The sequence below is a fragment of the Aulonocara stuartgranti genome (genome assembly GCF_965226115.1).
Source record: "Aulonocara stuartgranti genome assembly, chromosome: 6".
In the NCBI taxonomy this organism is placed as follows: Eukaryota; Metazoa; Chordata; class Actinopteri; order Cichliformes; family Cichlidae; genus Aulonocara; species Aulonocara stuartgranti.
The window spans coordinates 31,465,565-31,482,253 of NC_138944.1; the positions used below are offsets into that span (position 1 = coordinate 31,465,565).

Genomic DNA, 16,689 nt, shown 5'->3' on the forward strand with positions numbered 1-16,689 from the left:
AAAAATAGTCTGCACAGACTGTGTTGCTCTTTATCTCACCTCACTTCCTGAACCTTTCTGCTTAAAAGCCAGGAGGCCTGTAAGACACAGAAACACACTGATTGCCAAGTAGTCCAACTTGGCATTTTTGCCAGTGAGGCTTATTTGGCATAAAGCCCTGCAAGCAAACTTCACACTAGCTTCCAACTACTCTGCTATCTCACCAGTCTGGTGTTTTCCCCAAGTCCCAAATCTATGGCATCGCAGCGGTGTGATAGGTCAACCCCACCGAAGTTTCCTGAAGCAACATTAATCATAACACTGTAGGAACAGCAACACTGGGGCAGTAATGGATACTCCAAAAACAATGAAAAAAACAAAAGGAACAAGTAAGACAAGTATTATATTGCAAAGGTGTTGATGACATTTCTCAGATTGCATGTCATGAAGATCTCTGAATCAGGGGACGATTTGTTTTAGAAAACAAAAAGAAATCTCTGAAAACAATCAGCAATTGATGAAAACAGTTGTGTTTTTCCATTTGTGTCTGTCTTTGGCTGTTTCATAAATCATTCATGAAACCAATACCTCTTCTAATTAAAAAAAAAAAACAGATTGATTTTCTGAAAATGACTCTTTGTTCACATTTAAAAATCCTTAAACCTTCAAAGAAAAAGTGAGCTGAACACTGAGCAGAGACAAACAGGATTACGATGTCTTGTGCAAGAGTGTCCTGGGCCAAGATGGGCAGTGTTAGTCGCATTTTTTGATGGGCTGCAGAAACCAGGGCCAGCAGAGGAAACCAGCACAAACACCAGGAGACAAAACCTCCCACGATATGAAGGAATTAAAAAGTTATAGGAGCCTGCTGTCTTTTTTGTGCCGTGTTTGCATGTGGTTCCCATGTCTGTGTAGGTTTAATTGTTGTGTCTCATCAGGATTGTTTGCTGTGCGAAAAGCTAAAGTTTTCTTGTTATTTTATATCTTTCTTTTTTTCATTATGATTTCTGGTGGCTTTTCTGAGCTGTTCCATCTCTGGATATAGTGCTTGGAAACTTGCACCCAGCTTATTTACTTCTTTTTCTCATTATATATGTTATGACCGCTTTGGTTTTTATGGTGCTGCTGTTGCGTGGTGACCAGAATAACAACAACAGACATGCCCGCTGAAGGATCAAAGGCAGAGGATGACACACAGAGGATGTGAAGAAGGAAAGAAATGATGAGAAAAAAAGCTGAAGAGATATGAACTATATCTTCTATAATGTGCTGTCGCTGGATGATGGATGCGAGGAAACTGAGGGTCCATCTGTGATGGTTCAGTTATGTGTTTTCAAAGAGGCATTACTCTGGATCTGATGCCGACTGCTACCAAATGTTATGGTGACCATGAATAAATCCAAGCATGCCAAGTATAGAAGGGGATGATGGTCACATTACCATGAAGGAAAACGTCTGCAGCACAAACTTTTACCCATGCAACTCCATCTTGATGGCACCCCTAGATGCCCAGGAAGTTGTTTGCATCCCTCTCTATGCTAACATGCTAACCACAGGTAACCCCATCCAGGCTCTAGACTTTGCATTCAAATGCTTGCAAAACAATTTCCCATCTATTTCAGTTTCCTGAAACTCCAAAACATCTTCACACCGTTCACATCATAAATGTAACTTTAACAAAAAAGTTTCTCAAATGAGAAATCAGACGCTATTTTGCATGTTTAGTTCGGTCTTCTTTGTCATTAATCCTCAGAATGGCAGTTAATTTGACAAAAAATATATATATTGATGTTTACAAATAGCCCACATTCAGTCAGGTAGATACATGGACAACTAAAGTGTGGTGCCAGTGACGGCTGAGTGAAGAAATGCGTCTCCTGCTGTCGCTGTGCTTTATCAATAAACCAAGATGGATCTCCTCTGCGTGCCGCTCTGTCTAATTTGGATGTCTACCAGAGCTGACACCCAACCAGAGAGATATCAGATGTCACAGCGAGCTGCGCGTGATATTTCTTATTGCATCAAATCAACTTGAGGTTATATTGAAGGAAAATAATCTTTATTCTGGCCTTTATAAAGAAGAAGCAAAAGACTATTCAAAATCAGTCCAGTCATATTTGTAAAATGAAAACAATAATTGTTGAAAAATCCTTTGTTTGTTTTTAATTAAAAGGTTTTCTTCATGATTTTTTGTTTTCATTGAAAATAAATTTTCCTGCTAATTAAAATTCAAAGGAAATGCCCTTGTGTGATGATCTCAGTGCTGAACTGTTCAATTTCTCATCATTACCAGTTTTTGCTTCATTACAATCTTGTTGGATTTTTAATGCATTTGATATAACTCCTGTTTTTAATCATATCAAAAACAACCAAACAGAACAAAAACACAACTCCCCACGCTGCATGGCTCAACCTAAGCAGGGATCTTAGCTACCACTATAAAGGACTGCTGAGACACCCCTACTAAATCTGCTCTGAGCATGAAGCTCAATCATGATCGTGTGCCAGAAAATAGGACTTGGTCTATCCTCATTCTTGCAGTGTCAGCGTTTACTAACAGCCCCGAAGCAGCCTTTGTATCATTACGCACCATTACATACTGTGAGTCCTAACAGCCCTGTGATTGATCACTCACGAGCTGGTATAATTTATGATGTCATGCGTGTTTTCCTGCATCTTTTCTCCTTTTTTTCGGTACAGACAGTATGTAAATACATTTCCTTCAGCAGGAATGAAAGTCTCTGTGTGTTTTGACCACTGGCTGCACTGCATAGCCATGATGTGATTAACTAGCATGAGTCAAGCCAGACTCTGTAATGTTTACCATTGAAACCAAACAGCATCATTTTTGGCTTTTCCCAATGATGTCTGTGGAGGGAAGCAGCCACTGAGTCAGACACCTCATTAACACCATCCTTGCAGTCTAACACGATGGTGGCAGCATCACGCTGTGGAGCGTTTCTACCACAGGGACAGCGAGGATGGTAAATGAAAAACATAAAACGGGACTGGATAAAAACGTTTTTGTAATTACTTAAGTTCTTTGGCTGAGGAAAAAGTATATATTGCTATACCTTTAGCAGCAATCATGTTCTTTCCTTATGTTCACTGAAGTTTGCAGGCAGTCATTTATGCACAGCTCTCCTGATCATTGACCAGGACAATGTGCTCACCTCAATGACTGCAGGGGGCCCTGTGACTGGAATACAAGGCCAAATCATCACCCTTCCAGCAGCTGTAGGAGGTGTTTGGTTTTCTCCAAGCATGGCGCTGTGCACGATTGCTGATTGTTATCTGCCTTTAGCCTCATCTGCTCAGAGGACATTGTTCTGGAAGTGTTGTGGTTTGTTCAGATGTATATTTGCAAACCTAACCTTTGATGTTGTTTTTAGGGAGAAAGGAGAGGCTTTCTCCTAGCAACCCTTCCAAATCAACCTTACTTGTTCAGTTTGTTTCTTATTGTGCTGCCTGGAACTTTAACATGCTAAGTGCGGCCTGTGGAGATTTCTTTGAGCATTGCACAGTCCAACCTTGGGATCAGTCCTGGGAAGATTGTGGCATTAGTATGCTCCAGACCAGCAGGATACCGAAACGTCTGTTTTTGCAGCTGTGGTCACAGTTGCCGATGATTAATTAATGAAGTGGATTTGATTAGCATGGAGTGGCTGCTGCTTATCCTCTTAGTTCCTCAGATATCGCTACGTTAACCTGTTGTTAAGTGAAACGTCAGAATTGTTAGTGGAATATTTTAGCCTTTCAGTCTAAAAAACCCCACATCTTTACTTTATAATTTTGGAGTCTTGTGTGTACATCAGTGAGGAAAAAGATAAGATTCGAATCCGTTTTAAGTCTAAAACAGAAACAAAGATGAAAACAAATATTAAATCAGTGTGTATCTGATGGTTGTGGATTTACAAAGCTCTAATACATCTTTCTGAAGCATATGGTAATGTTTCAGATGTCTGTATGTAGAAGTTAATTGCTGATTACTTTTCCCTTTTTCACAAAAAAAGAGTGAAAAAATAGAATATTTATGTAGCAAAGTGTCTTGTATATTTCCTTCTTTTTCTTTATACAGTGAATAACACCTTCACATGCTTCATGAATCCTAGGAGGTGGACAATCCTTCACCCCAGAGCTGATTGATGCAGGTTGCTGCCCATTCCTGAGCCTGGTCTTTCTGGATTGTTCTCCTGCTTTCCCTCAGCCCATCCACAGATCATTTTTTAATTATCATCATTATCATTGTGTCTTCTGTCCCGTCCTTCTCTGAGCCTTTCTTCCCATTAAAAGGGAGTTCTCCTTTCCCACTGTCACCAAGTGCTTGCTCATACAGGTTTGTTTTATTGTTGGAGTTTTCTCTCAATTATTGTAAGGTTTTTAGTTTACAATATAAAACTGTATAAAGCTGTTGGTATAATTTGGGGCTATATTAAAATAAAACGGAATCGAATTAAACTCGCAAACATACATAACATAGCTCTATCTCAGACAACAACTCAGTAATAAAATGCTTCTTTTAAACTGAAATGTCAGCATTAAAAATCGAATGCTACATAATATATAAAGGTCTCCGAAAGCAGAATCAGGTTGTCTTTTGAGCCTGTAGCTCCCACCCTGGCACACCTTTGAGACCCAACTTAACATGTTGTCCAAATTCAACAATGCACACAAATCCACATGATAACAAAATGTGTGGATATGCGTGGATGCATGGTGGTGTACGCACACACTAACACATGGGAAACAGTCTAATTTCTCAGCAGAAAGCAGCATGTCTTTGTATGTAAATTCATGTACTCATTGTTGTGCCTGCTTGGCTCACAAGACAGATGAAGCAGCACTTGTCTCCCCAGTCAGATAATCTGCTCTCCTGTAATTTAAAATTCCACTTTCTCCTAAAAAATCTCTCGTCGCAGCAAACACACTCCCCTGTTCACACCCAAACAGCCCTCTTCCTCTCCCCTGTCCCCTTTTCCTCGCTCTTTATCTTTTCTTCTCTCTATCACACACACAGGCTGGTGCCAAGTTGTTAAATTTGAGCTCTCCATCTACTTTCCTATACAGACAAACACACACAGACACACACTCTCTCTCTCACTCACACACACACATGCACACTCATGCACAAATAGAGGCAAACACACAGCCTTGCAAAAATAGCATTCATCTCTACATCCATCTCTGATTTTGGGCTCAAAGATGAGAATACTTTGGCAGGAATCTATCACTCTGTCACACACGCACACACACACACACACACACACACACAGGGAGAGACAAGCATAATCTCTCGCTTTCTATCTCACCACTCAAATTGAATCTGCGGTCTTGACAGGCCAAGAGGACAGGGACGACGAATAAAAATCACCTCATTACGCACATACACATCCCTCACACACACATACGCAGACAAACGTAGGCAAGCAGGTCATTCACATGCATTAGGGATGGGAATAGAGAAGCCTTGAATCTTGGTCAAACACCATTTGGTGTGTAAATGCTGACAGACGAGGGTAGCCACATTTGTGTCTGGAGGATCAGAGACGGTGTTTGGCAGAGAGGCTGGAATAATGGAGGGACGGACGGAGGCACAATGGTGTGTACATTTGTGCAGGATAAAAATAATGATGATAATGATTAGTCTGATGAAAGAAGGTCACAGTGACAATATAAGCACTGAAACTGATGATAATGATAGTGTTCTGTCAACCATTATCTCCTTTTGATCATCGATCCTGGCACACTGGGTGGATACAATCATAATAAGATGTGTAAAGCCTCCTGCTGTTAATTTTGTTTTAGGAATCTTTTAGTTTGCGCTCAGCTCTGACAGACAAGGACTGTTTAAAGAATGAAATGTATGCCACTGGATGAATACTGCTGTGTGCAAATAGGCAACAGTGTGTTTTCAAAAAGCTACAGGCCACAGGGAGCATCGCAAACAAACACTGAAGGCTGACACACTGTCACCCGTTAAGAATCGACAAAGAGCACTTTCACAGGAAGTGGCAATAATAGGGCAATAATTACAGAGCAGGTATCAAACCTGTGAACTGCCTCATGAATATAGGTGTGAATTCAAAATACACAGAAAATTTGCACTACTGGTGGCTAGTCCTCGAGACCCTTTACATACACAAGCTTTGTCATGAGTTTATCATTGTGATCATTATATAATCAACATTTTAAATGAATGATCAGTCTAGCATTAATTTCACGTAAGTATATCGTTGATGGCTGTTAATAAACACTGAAGTGATGATTAACAATGTCATTAAAAGTGTTTGTTTGTCATTAGTTAGTTAGACATTTCGTGTAGCATGCCGAGGATAAGAGACAAGATTTATGTTTTGATGACACTGCCTCTGTTATGTATGTGTTAATGACTTTCAGTGTTTTATAGCCAATCAGTGAATCAGTTCTCATCACAAATCAATCAAATGCTGCTGTTTTATCATAGCTATCAGTATCTCAGAGGTACACTGCCATTGGTGCAGTGTCACACTTGACTTACGCCCAAATTCTTACATTTGAACACTTCAGTAGGACTCTTTAACATCCATCCATCCATCCAACCATCCATCCCACCATCCATCCAACCATCCATCCCACCATCCATCCAACCATCCATCCATCCATCCCACCATCCATCCATCCATCCATCCATCCATCCAACCATCCATCCCACCATCCATCCAACCATCCATCCAACCAACCATCCATCCATCCACCCATCCATCTTCTTCATGTTTCAATTATTTACTTAAAAGTTAAATTTAGCTTCACAGCGTGAATACCTTCAGACAAAGCACTGTTTGAATGTGTTCTCCAGACAGTGTAAAATTTAAACTGGCTCATTGAGCAGTATTTCACATATAAGGAGTATATATAATCTAAATAAAATCCACCAGGTGTTTTTAATGTTACAATCCCCAGGCTGCTAAAACATACAGAATAAAAATAAATTCTGGTGGTCAGTTTTGCTTTGGCCTATCCTCACAACAAGCCTGAGAAGCTCAGGGATCAACAGATCACAGTGTGTTTGTACTGGGAAGCTGAATTTTAACAATCCTAATCTATGACACAAAATAATTGTTTATTTTATCGAGCTATACTGTAGCAACCTGATGTGAATTTGGAAGGAAAGTAAAATCTCAAAAGAGGACTGGAATTCAGTTTGTGCTGATGCTCACTGAATGCACGCCTCAGATTAACACACTGTAATCATGCAAACATAAGTAACCTCTGACAAGTCATAATTATAATCAGACTATATCGGGCATATGCACCAGATGCACGGAGGCTAAAACAACAATGTTTCACTGTGTTTGTCAGTGAAAGGAAGATTAAAATATTATGGGAACTGCAATGATATGTGAGAACATGCATCTTTTCTGTTGTGCTATTGTAATTTCAAGCAAAGAAATACTTTCTAATTCTTTTGTTTTGTTTTATACTTCTATATTTCTATATACAAGGTCCCTCTTGCAAAACATGCAAACTACAACACACATTTATTTCTGGTTTTCAAAATTTCTGGTTTTGATCGTCTTCCAACTCTACGACCTACTACCAACTCTAATTCTCGTCAGAAGTGTAGTCTATTATTCTTACTCTTTCTCTTTTTTTTAAGTGAAAGTGTATAAACTAGCAACACTGCTGGCACGGGTTCGTGTACTGTGTAGAAACAGACTGCACACTTATTAAAGAGATACCAGATTAAACAGATTTACCAATAACACCTCAATCAAATCCTTAAAAAATGATTAAATTAGTGCTGAAAGCTGAATGTTATTATTAATAAATCTTTTGTCGCTATCATTCAGCCTACATATGTAAATTGTTTACTTCCTAGTAGTGTAATATAAAATAACCAGAGCTACCATGCTCGGTTCACGATCAGAGATGGGCAGTAACGCGTTACTGTAATCTGATTACTTTTTTCAAGTAACGAGTAAAGTAAGGGATTACTATTGCAAAAACGGTAATTAGATTACCGTTACTTCCCGTAGGAACGCTGCGTTACTGCGTTACTAAAACCGTGATTTTTTGCGAGAATGTCTCACGACAGTGACGTAAGCGAGTGCGCCGTTAGTGACAACAGCTGTGTGCAGATCAACAATGGATCACATATCGAGTGCGGGAGAGAGTATGAGCGTGCAGCGTTTAAAGCGTGGAAGTACTGACCTTACTTTGAGTTTGATTCCATAAAAAGTGACAAAAACATTAGCGTCCATCGTGCGTGGGAAGAAAACTTCTTTTTACAGCGAAAAAAAACCCTAAACTTCCAAGCAAGCACCGAGTGCGCAACGACGTAATGCGCAACTGACCACAGCACACCTGCACCAAGGTAAACCTCCGCCTACCCTCAGTCCTGCTTTACAGGTGAAAATAGAGCAACAGGACCGCTGAGTCTTTGACTTTATTTATTTTCTGCTGTGTTTTACTTGCATCTATTTGAAAGAGTGAGTGTAAACACAAAAAATATTTTATTTTATGTGTTGGAATGTGTAGAAAATAGGTTTAAATGTTAAACTAATTTATTCAAGTCAGAGAATGTTGCATATAATTAAATTTTTGCTTGATGCATAAAGTTAAAAGATTAAAACTGATAAAACAAGTTAAAAAAAGAGACTTTTCCATTTGATTACATTTTGTATGATGGATTATGTAGAAAAAGTAGAATTGGGCTGAAAGCTCTATCGCTTTATCACCTATTCAGGTTGTAAATCGTGTTTTTAAAAAGTAACTAAGTAACTAAGTAATTAATTACTTTTGAAAATAAGTAATCAGTAAAGTAACGGGATTACTTTTTTGGGGGAGTAATCAGTAATTAGTTACTGATTACTTTTTTCAAGTAACTTGACCAACACTGTTCACAATTCTCACATTTGGATGTAGCATTATTTTCTTGTCCTATGCTTAAAATTATAGAAACTGTGAAATTTTGAGGAAATGTGGCATTTTGCAGCTGTGATTTTTGGTTATTACACAGAAGCTACTACACGTTTTCAGGAAATCATCACATTATTTGAGGTTTGACTTTACGTAATGTGTGCGACTCTGATCCCTGGTTATTGCCTCTGCATAAACATTGTTACTTTGTTAACTTTAAACAAAGAAGAATTTCAGCATTATAATATGATCGTCAACCATTATCACTATTATCCATGAATCCTCTGCCTCTTATCTTTATCAGGGTGACACAGTAAGAGAAAAAATTTAGACCTTGCTAATTACTGGTTACAACCCTGCTTGACTTTAGACAAATCATGTTAAAGCTTCCGATTCAAAACATAAAAAACATAAAACACCGTCGGGTCATGCTGTAATGCTCAGTAGGGTAAGTTTGAAATATTGTGGTATTTTCACTCTAAGCACAGCTCCAATTTGACTGTACAATAAACACGTCTAGATTTTTCTGTTACCAGTCCCGTGTCCTTGGGTGGCCATAACCCTTAAACTTTGACAGCTCACAATTTCTCATAAAGGGAAGAGATAATAGGATTTTTCATCTCTCCTCACACACGTGCGCACACACAAAATCTCCTCCTGTGTTTGTGTCATGAACATTTTCTCAAAGGAAATAAAGGGTAAATCATGTGATGAATTACCTTTGCACCGCGTTGCACGCCTGTGTATGTATGTGTGTGTGTGCATTTTGTGCATTTGTCTGAAATGTTTGCCGCATGCCACTTTTGGTCTAAACTGTTAAAGCGCTGCTTTGTATTCTGCAGATGTCTTCTCATCCAGCAGTGAAGGTTTAAAAGCAGAGACAGAGAACAGAATGAAAAACCGACAGACACAAAGAGGAAGGGGGGAAACTTTTTACCTTTGCAGATGGAGGTCTTTTCCAAACCAGCTGAGCCTTCAGTCTCAGAGCACTTTTCACATCACTAACAAAAAAGGGACCAAAAGTGGGAAAGGGAACAGGAAGAAGAAAATAGAGAGAGGTTAGTTTAGGGTAGAATGAAACAAGTCATTAAGCCCATTTAATGCCTCTACTTCAAAAACAAGAAAGCTGAGCAGTTAGGATGCATCAGGAAAAACACAGGAGCTGCTTACTATAAGTCTGAATGTGCCATTTTCCTGCAGTTACGGCGCGAGAGTCATCCAAAAATAATAATATGAATTAGATTTATATAACACATTTATAGGACATTAAAAAATCTATGTATGTCAGAGAGGGAAGAGAGATTGACAGTGAAATGGGACACAGTCATGGGAAAAAAGTGAGGAATTGTTGAAATAAGAGCTGTGTGAGAAAACAGAGGGGGATTCCCATTAGAGAGACAAATGAAGGGACGGCTGAGGATGACAGCAACATCTGACAGTTGGCAAGTCAATGATGGACAGAGGGAGGGAGACAGAGAGAAAGAGCCTATATATATTGAGGCTAATATGTGGCTCTGTCTCGCAGAAGAGCGCTAACATCCTCCTCTGGCCTCTCTGGCACATGACTGTTTACTTGTGTCAAGACCCATGTGTATGTGAGTGTGTGTAGAGAAGAAGCTCCCATTATTCAGTTGGTGGATGAAGAGAAAAAAAACAAAACAAAAAGCAAAAGCCTGCCGGCTATGTTACTGTAAAGTACCCCTATTATTTTGTCAAACCCCACTAAAACATGACCAGCTCATTGCAGCCTATTACAGAGGACAACATCACAACAGACCTGTGACTGTGACGAGGCTGACCCACAAATGCTTCACAAACATGCAGCTTATTTAAGCTAAGGTTGCTGTTTGAGGATAAGATTTTTTAAAATGCAACAGTGTCGAGACTCAGACAGAGGCAGTATTATCGATTTAAGCCAGAGGTTCCCAAAGTGTGGGGCGCAGAGCCATTGCAGGGGGGGGTGTCACGGTATGAAAAGAAAAAAAAAGTGGGGATACAAATAATATCAGGCTGATCCTGCCACAATTTGTTCCCCTGGTTCAAATCCCGGACAAACAGTATCCCACAGCTGTTTATGTTTTTAAACCCATTTTGCACAGAGAGGCATTTTTTGAAAAATGTATTGATAGCAATGTTGAATTTTATTACACAGGAAAAGAACAACTACACGTAAAATAATCACACTGTGACGCCTCTGCCTTTGTAAATGGAGGGACCGTAACTGCGTGTGTATGTAAGCGTGTAAAACCTGAGGATAGTCAGATTAACAGTATTTTGTCTCTATCTGCCATTCTGCAATTCATCTCATGTAAACAATAACGTGGCGCACAGCGTGACGTGAAAAAAGGCACATACCTTTGACGTTGCGTGACGAACTCTGTATTCCTCGTCCACACGTAAACGCAAAAAAGGATTTTTAAAAACTCTCCGTTTTCAGTGATTCGAAACGCCGTTTACGTGTGGACGAAAGGCCCAAACACATAGAAACAGCTGCGTTTTCAAAAATACCCGTGTAGGTGTGGACGTAGCGTAAAAAAGTTAGTAGTGTATTTTCTTACTACCTGTAATTTCTTGCAGTTTACTTGTATTTGCTTAATTGTTTACTAAATGTTTGAGGTGTGCGGTGGCGGGGTAGATGGTTTGGGGGGGGCGAACATTTTTCTTGTAAAACAAAGGGGGTCTAGCAGAAAAAGTTTGGGAACCACTGATTTAAGCACATATTTTAAGTCATGCTACCGACTCCACAGGCAACACATCGCCCTCTCAGGATATTTGCATAAAATGATTTCATTGGCTAACAGCTGCACTGGATCATTTGAATAAATGTGATTTGATTGGCTGACGCTCGCACTGGCCCTTGGGAAGTTGAATTTCTCTCGACTTTGACTCCAAGCAGGAAGACTAAAGCGAAACAATGGATCCATAATTCAGTTTGGCACTGTGTGACATCACCCGATTCAGCGTAAATGAGAAGCGAGGGCGCAAAATTCTGAAATGCATCCATGTGAATCTTGCCTAAGTCTATCAAGACTAATACTCCTGGCAGTCAGTGTCATACAGTTCCCCTACAGCACCTTTACTAATGGTAAGTGTCATTGCAGAATTACAAATTAGATTTAAATTTCATTACATGATATTGTGAGCTCAATAATTTGATTATCTACATTTTGCAGGATAATTTAATGCAAATTGACAGAATGTTATGTGTTACGCATGCAGAGGTCTATTCTTCTGTCAAGATGCTTTTTGGCAATAAAGATCTCACATAAATTAGTTTTTGCCTTCGATACAGCACCGTCATTCCCAAATCAGTCTTAGACCCAGACTGAATTTCACCTTTTCATAGATCTACTCTATATTCACATAAATATCTGCACATAAAAACTGGTAGCACATATCAAGTCATTGCATAATTAGATTCATGTTGTATTAATCATGAGTAAAAATTACAAGATTATCTCTGTTTTTTCAAAAGGACAAAGATCTCAAATGTTCAAGTCCTTTTGCGTCATGATGATTTGATGTCATTAAAGAAAAGTCCAAATCTAGTCATGCAGCTTCTCTCAAGCTTGAGCATAGCTTTGGAGTGTTGGCTTTATGCATCTTGTTGAATAGTCAGTATACTACATAATCCCTTCATTGTAGTTTCCTCTATTTTAAGCACTCAAGTGACCTTTTGTAGGCCTGTAAACCAGAACAAAGATGCTGATCTTTTTCTCTTTTTCTTTATTGTTTGTTTTGTCTGTCTGTCAGTGTCAGACCAGTTACTTTTACTGAATATGTATTCCCAATGAAAAAAGTTATTACATTGCTTCCGGGCAGCTCAGCAGCAGACATCCAATCATTCACACCTACATGTTACATCTTTTGTATTTAATAAGTAGAAATCAAACATCAGACTTGCTGCCATCCCTCCAGTTTAGAAACATTTAATGACCTTTTCAACAGCAGGTGTTTTAGCCTCAGAAGCTCCACACAGTTCTCCAGAAATCTTTAAACATTTTGATACCAGCAAACTACTGACAGCAAACCAGCCACGCACATACATTTCAAAACACAGAGTGCATAATCATCACATGCTACACTGAAAAGTAAAATAATATATGGTTTTACAATCAAGGAATTTTCCTTATTAATTTAAAGATTTTTTCCCATATTTTTTAACCACACGCTGAATGTAATAATGTATCCATTTTTTTTGTTTTGTTTTTTTACATTGTACTCCCTTCACCCATCACAGACTTTCCAGTCTAGCACATCTGGCCACATCTGGCCACTGAACAGCAAGAGCAGTCCTTTATCTAACTGGAGATAGCGAACAAGCTGCCCCTTACGAAGTGTGTATGCTTGGTACCGGAAAATAAAATCCCATCACATTTTCCTTCCCAACACTGGTCTGAGGTTAGATCAGGCTGTTGAGAGTGAAACTAAATATAAGAATAAAAAGAATAAAAATATAAACCTGATGTCTTTGGAGATCTTCCAGCTTTTTTTTTTACAGGCTTAAGAAGTCAACTCGGCCATGTCAAGTCTAAAGTCAAGTCATTTGGCCTAAAGCTCGAGTTGGTACTTTGAACTGAAAATGATTAAATCTGCTTCCACAATTGAAAGAAATGACGACGAAAATAAAAAACCACATCTACACAAACATACACAAAGACACTCATTCAAGCACTGCAGCTTATGTCTTTTTATTAGCAAGAGAGCTGCTTGAGCCTGAGGATGCGGAGATGGACAGAACCAAGAGGGAGAGACTGAAGGAGGAACAGGAGGATTCTGGGAAATGAGAAGTTGCCTGAGTGGAAAAAGGCAAAATAGCAAACTGTTGAACGGCTATAGAATGTTACTTACAGCCGAATGATACTGCTAACAAGTGTAGCCATTTTGTACTTGTGTGAGTCCTTGGAGCCTGCCGGCCAGGATAAACAGTAAGACATTCAGACAACATCATTGAGCTCCGCAGTTCTGATCTTTACTGCAGGGATCCGTTTTTTCAAACACCACACGCTTTCCGTAATCGCGGAGGGCAATGGCGAAAACACGTATTCTATGATCAACCACAAAGTCTCTCGTGTCATTTCTGGCATTTGACATTACAAACCGAATGGAGACAACACACATTAAAATCAATCCACATGCAATGGAGGATGAAACAGAGCAGGTGTGGTAGGTTTACAAGAACAATAAAGGAGAAAAGCATGGGGAGATGATAGGGGTGGGGGGTGTTAAAGTAAAGCAAAGAACAGCTAAAATTGAGGTTGTGATGCATTACCTGTGGCAAATTAGCTAAACATAGAAACTACTACTGAACTGCCTCACACAGACGCACAGTGAGTGCTCTTCAAATATTCCTTATGCATCAGCAGTGCGCTTGCTTCTCTGTAGTCACCTTGACTGTAAATGGAGAGGACAGCAGAGAGAGGTGCTGCGTGTTTATTGTTATCCTGACAAACTAGTGTCTGTAAAGGCTAAAAACGCAGTGACCAGCGAGCCCAGGAGCACTGTGAGTGAGTCAGACTCAGCTGGTCTCCATCAGTGGGAGGTCTGTAGTGTGGGATATCTGATTTGCTGAGAGAAATAAATATATATATATATATATATATATATATATATATATATATATATATATATATATATATATATATATATATATATATATATATATATAGAAAAAAGGGAAGTTTGGCCGCAGGCAAGCTCAGGGCACTCTGTCTCAGCCCTCTGAATGTCATTTCACTTGACTACTATAAACATATGCCCTGTATGTGGAATGTACCGTGTGGTGTATGCATTGTGTTAACATTTGTCAACAACACGTGCTTGAATAAAGAGCTGGATGAAGTTTGCATAAGTCGTAGGAAGCTGCACAGCACCTGCCTGACACAGAGCAGCAGACAGACTGATCCTGATCTTTCTTTGCTGTCAAGCAGAAGCCCGCTCCTATCAAGACTGTAAGTGTGTGGGCTCAGGAGTGTTTGATGGGCTGCAGGACCGCTAATGAATGCACACAGCCAAACCTGCTCTGTGGGACATCAAAGGACTCTCCCACGGCATTAGAGATTACCTCGGTGTCTGCGTGGACACTTAAGATACCAATAAATGTGTTTTCCAAAGGACACACGCTGGACGACAAAAGCCATCAAATCCCTTATAAATAGGAAGAAGAGAGCTCTCGGGGCTTTGGGGAAGAGAGGAAGTTAAGTCTGTCCAGAGCGAGCCGAAAAGGAGAATGGAGTATGGAACAACACCTACCAGTACCGAAGAGAACAATCTGCAACAAAAACAGTCTAAAGGAGGTGTAGAGTGTGATGAGAACAATCGAACACGCAACTAGGCCAAACCGAGAGAGGAACAAGTGGAATACTTAAAGGGGAAACAGCTAGCTGGTAAAATTTTTATGTACACTGGGAGTTTGTACCTGGTCTTAATCACCCTCTCTGTCCCACTCCGCAGACACTTGAGTATGCATGAACTGCATCAATGTGTTAATATATAAATATAGATATAGATATATATTTCAACACTATGGGTGGCTGGATTTGTATTTCCAGAATAAAAATGACTGTCATTGTGACTTTCAAATCAAATGTGAATGCATTTTATTTTGAAAGAAAAACACGTCTTTTGAGATTGGGATTAGCCTCACAGCCCCTGAGTGGGTGGCCTCACAGCTGAGCAGGCAGGGACGCGGGCACACAATGTAAATTAACTTGTGCTTATAATTGTGGCTTACAAATCCAGAGCAGGCAGCATTTTGTTAGACGTGGTGTACTGTGGTGAAGTGGGTGGAGGTATTTTAGGCAACCAAGATTTGAAGTGTTGAAAGTTTCATTAATTTCCTAGCTGTGACTGGCAGATGCAGCATTTCTGGGCCTCAGATGGGCATTTGAGTGTTCTGTTTTCATTGTCCGTGTAAAAGACTTGTTGTCTTTTTAATAATAAAAAAGCTTAAAGAAGCACGTACATGAATACTTAAGTTGAGAAGTTACCTACTGTATGACTACCTTTGAGCACACAACTCCAGTGAAGACAAACCCAATACCAGGTTCTGTAGAAAAATGCTAGAAGCAATTAGCAGTTTAAATCAGGTTAACAGCAGGGCTTTTTAGTACTTCCTGTTCTGCTCTGTGGATTTCCTACAACTGTGAGTCACACCTTTGGCTTGTCTCTGTTGTGATAGTATTATTTTTTTAAAGCTCAAGAGCAGAACCAGGGGTGTCAATGTCGTTTAGGTTCATGACCCAAACAACCAAATTTGATCTCAACCAGACCAGTTTTCAATTCAATTCAGTTCAATTCAATTTTATTTATTTAGCACCAAATCACAATAGCTGTCACCTCAAGAGACTTTAGTTGTAAGGTAGAGACGCTACAATAATACAGAGACAATCAAACAACCCCCTCTGAGCAAGTCTTGGCGACAGTGGGAAGGAAAACCTCCCTTTTAACAGGAAGACACCTCTGAAAGAACCAGGCTCATAGAGAGTGAAGAGGTGAGTGACCAGGAAACCTGCAGTGCATTAGTGAATCCTGTATTATACTGTATTATAACTACCACTAACTATAACTATCAGAAATGTGAGGTTGCTGGTCAAACTCCCAAGTTTAACCGCCTTAGGCCCTAGGCACACAGAGACCTGCAAGCGAAATGAAATCTGTGTTTTGTTTTGTACTTTTACTTTGAACGTGAACACTCCCCATTTGTGGTTTCTACCCCAACTACTGCTCCATGAGTAGTTGGCCAGTGTTAGTGTCTTCCATGCAGACTCTGGGCCAATCGTCTAGTGACCACAGAAATGACAAGAAGGTTTT

The 16,689-nt window shown here is 39.6% G+C and overlaps 1 protein-coding gene across 6 annotated transcripts in view; it reads right to left on the minus strand.

The window, feature by feature from the left end:
• LOC309707803 (protein ELFN1-like) overlaps positions 1-16,689 on the minus strand; it is a 134,303-nt gene that overhangs the window by 40,740 nt on the left and 76,874 nt on the right. For 3 of the 6 annotated variants that reach the window (XM_082535350.1, XM_082535347.1, XM_082535348.1), the window contains exon 2: positions 9,815-9,878. The gene's annotated coding sequence lies outside the window, so the exon portion shown is untranslated. Of the gene's footprint in view, positions 1-39; positions 73-8,169; positions 8,486-9,814; positions 9,879-16,689 lie in introns of those variants that run through there. The other 3 variants (XM_082535346.1, XM_082535349.1, XM_082535351.1) reach the window with 3 other exon arrangements.